The following is a 3,694-nucleotide window of genomic DNA, read 5'->3' as shown; positions in this document are numbered from 1 at the left end:
TTCCTTCCTCCCTCCCTCCCTCCCTCCCTTCTTTCCTTCCTCCCTTCCTTCCTTCCTTCCTCCCTCCCTCCCTCCCTTCCTTCCTTCCTTCCTCCCTCTCCCTCCCTCCCTTCCTCCCTCCCTCTCTTCCTCCCTCCCTCCCTCCCTTCCTTCCTCCCTCCCTCCCTCCCTCCCTTCCTTCCTTCCTTCCTCCCTCCCTCCCTTCCTTCCTTCCTTCCTTCCTTCCCTCCCTCCCTTCCTTCCTTCCTTCCCTCCCTCCCTTCCTTCCTCCCTCCCTCCCTCCCTTCCTTCTTTCCTTCCTTCCTTCCTTCCTCCCTCTCCCTTCCTTCCTTCCTTTCCTTCCTTCCTTCCTCCCTCCCTCTCTTCCTTCCTTCCTTCCTTCCTTCCTTCCTTCCTCCCTCTCCCTTCCTTCCTTTCCTTCCTTCCTTCTTTCCTTCCTTCCTCCCTCCCTCCCTTCCTCCCTTCCTCCCTTCCTCCCTTCCTCCCTTCCTTCCTTCCTTCCTTCCTTCCTTCCTTCCTTTCTTCCTTCTGTCTTCTAAATGTGTACAAGTTGGTTGTTTGGTTATTTTTTTTAAAGATTTTTCTATTTACTTTATATATAAATGTTCTGTCTTTGTGAACACAGAAGAGGGCATCAGATCCCATTACAGATGGTTGTGAGCCACCATGTGGTTGCTGAGAATTAAACTCAGGACCTCTGGAAGAGCAGCCAGTGCTCTTTAACCACTGAGCCATCTCTCCAGTCCTCACTTCTACTTCTGTTGACACATAAGTTTCGGCGTGCTCCTTAACCGTGCTCAACTCTTATTCATTTTGTGTCCTGTGTCTTGATGAGAGCATCCACTTGGAGTCAGTCTACTATCTGGCAGCGCGTTTATCTGTTATGATAAAATAAGTTAGTTGAAAATCCCCATCTCCCTCCTGGTGATCCCATGCATTGCAGAGGCATAGTATCTGTGTGGACAACACGCTGACATTTCAAGGGTTCTTTCTGAATGCCAAACTCATGGCTCTTTTCGTGTTATCTCATCTTTTATATACTATTTATCTTGCCTTTAAGAATGAGTAGGGGTGGGCTGGAGAGATGGCTCAGCAGATAAGAGCACTGACTGCTCTACCAGAGGTGCTGAGTTCAAATCCCAGTAACCACGTTGTGGCTCACAACCATCTGTAATGGGATCTGATGCCCTCTTCTTGTGTCTGAAGACAACAACAGTGTAGTTACATACATAAAATAGATAAGTAATTCTTTAAAAAAAAGAAGAAGAAGAAAAGAATTTGCTTCTGAATCCTTCTGATTCTACCTCTTATAAGACCTACCGTAAGGGCCATATATCCAATGAGTTCTTAGTCAATTTTATTTGATTTTATGTATTTCATTTTACATATCATCATCATCATCATCATCATCATCATCATTATCTGATTTTTTTTCAAGACAGGATTTTCTCTGTATAATTCTGACTGTCCTGGAACTCACTGTGTATACCAGGCTGGCCTCGAACTCTCAGAGATCCACCTGCTGACTAGAATTAAAGGTGTGTGCCAATTTGCCTAGCTAACCTCAGCTTTTTAAATAATGTCTCTTATAAGTTTTATTATCTCAGGGTCTACATTTAGATCAGCAACATTTTTAAGTGGTATACAGTATTCATTGAGGCTTGTTTTTTTTTTCTTTCCTTTTTTTGCATGTAACTATCCAACCATTTTAATAATGTTTGTTAAGAGTTGAGCCACTGAAATATCACAGCATCTATTGATGGAAAAGTAAAACGGTATGGTCACTTTAAAAATAACTTGATAATATTTTAAAAAGTCAAAGAGATACTGTATGATCCAACCCTTCTACTCTTAACTATTTATCTCAGAGAAAGAAACGTATGCCTAGGAATGTGTTTCTGAATGCTCTCAGTGATTTTATTAACAGCCCTTTGATGCTTAGCATTAGTTGTCAACAAAAGTTAGACTCACTTGGGAGAGGTGTTTGAGCTTATCTGTGGAGGACTATCTTGATCACCTAACTGAGGTGGGAAGACCTGGCCACTGTGGGTGGCACCATTCCCTAGACAAGGGATCCTGAACTATGTAAGAGTATAGAAACTGAGCAGAGTAGAGGCATTGCTTCATTACTGTCTTCTTCTGACTATGGAATAATGTTACCAGCTGCTTCAAGCTCCTGTGCCTTGGTTTACCCATCATAATAAACCATTATGGACTATGACATAAGTATTATGGACTGTGACATCATAGTAGAATATTATGGACATATAGACGTAATTTGACTGTGAACTAAAATAAGCCATTCCTCCCTTGCAATGCTTCTCTCTGAGCATTATATCACAGAAATGGGAAAATAAATTAAAACAAACCCCAAATCAGAAAAACAAAACAAAACGACAACAACAGCAAAAATCTATCCTAGGCGAATGGATAAACTCTTGGGCGTTTCTATACAGGGAAGGGCTACTTGGCAACAAAAGAAAGGAAGTATCAATGCAAATTACAACATGAATGGACCTTGGACTTCTTTGCCCAGTGTAAGAGGCCCAACAAAGATGAATACTGTGGTAGTTTGAATGAGAATGGTCCCCATAGGCTATATATTTGAATGTGTGGTACCCAGAACCACTGAGGCTAACTGTGGGGCAGGGGAGTCTTTGTGAAAGTGAAGCGTGGATTTCATAGGAGTCCCCAAGAGCTGTGAGATGTCTGCCAAGGGAGAGTGGCACACAGGAGTGGAACCAGCCTGAGAGGTAGAAGTTGTTGCCGGCAGCAAGGCTAGATGGGAAGAGCATCTAAGCCCTTTGACGTTGGGCATGGAGTTACAGGATTTGGAATTCGTCCTGCTGGGTTTCTGTCTTGCTTTGGTCCAGTATTTCCTCATCATGACCCCTTTCCTTCCCTTAAAAGTGGTAATGTGTACTCTGTGCTGTAAGTATGTGCTTTGACCTTTGCTTTTATAGGGGGTTTTGTAAGAGATTGATTCACTTCCCCCTACAGGTGTTGCTGGTGTGGCTGCTGTGTCACATGTGCATCAGTACATGACAGAGAGGAGAGAGGCTATGTCTATGCTCAGTGTTCTGACCTGTGAACATCTGAATGATTAGTAGGCTAACATTTCCCATAACGAAGTGAGCCTGAGATGACCACCAGTCTGGTACCAAGGGGCCTGGACAGAGATCTAACCTGAGACAACGACCAGTTCAATGCCAGGCAGGCCCAATCAGGCTCCCAGGGTGGGGCACAAATCAGAGACTAGAAGAACCCCAGCTAGGTCCATGGGCCCCAGGCAAGACTGAGCCCAGGACAGATGACCCTCACAAGGAGCCACTTGCAGGGGCTGGGAAAGGAGCTAGCCTGCAGTAACCACCAGTTTTGCGCCACACAAGCCCAAGATGACCCCTGCCCAGTGCCATAATGAACAAGCAAGGCATTGTATATCTGAGACCACTCCTGGACTGACCCTACACAGTCAGGGACCCTGGGGAGAGTAAGAGGATCATTAAGTGGTGAAGAAATGGAAGAGGAAGATAAACAGAAAGATGTGGGCACAATGAAGAGAACAGAACTGGAAGACTCAGCCTGATGTGAGTGGCTGGTTATGCCACCTGAGGCCATGGTGGAGTCCTGGCCTGTGCTGCCACTGGGGGCCATGTCTATGTCCGTGGCCCTGCAGAAGCAGGGGTCTGTTACC

At 45.1% G+C, this 3,694-nt stretch overlaps 1 non-coding gene across 1 annotated transcript; it reads left to right on the top strand.

Annotated features, from left to right (window-relative positions):
- Positions 1-2,987: 2,987 nt before the first annotated feature.
- LOC120101283 (small nucleolar RNA SNORA17) lies at positions 2,988-3,119 on the top strand. The gene has a single exon (XR_005501657.1). It is a non-coding gene; the product is annotated as a small nucleolar RNA SNORA17 (small nucleolar RNA).
- Positions 3,120-3,694: the final 575 nt, after the last annotated feature.

This window comes from Rattus norvegicus, chromosome 2 (genome assembly GCF_036323735.1).
Source record: "Rattus norvegicus strain BN/NHsdMcwi chromosome 2, GRCr8, whole genome shotgun sequence".
Lineage (NCBI taxonomy): Eukaryota > Metazoa > Chordata > Mammalia > Rodentia > Muridae > Rattus > Rattus norvegicus.
This window is presented reverse-complemented; position numbering and strand designations above follow the sequence as displayed.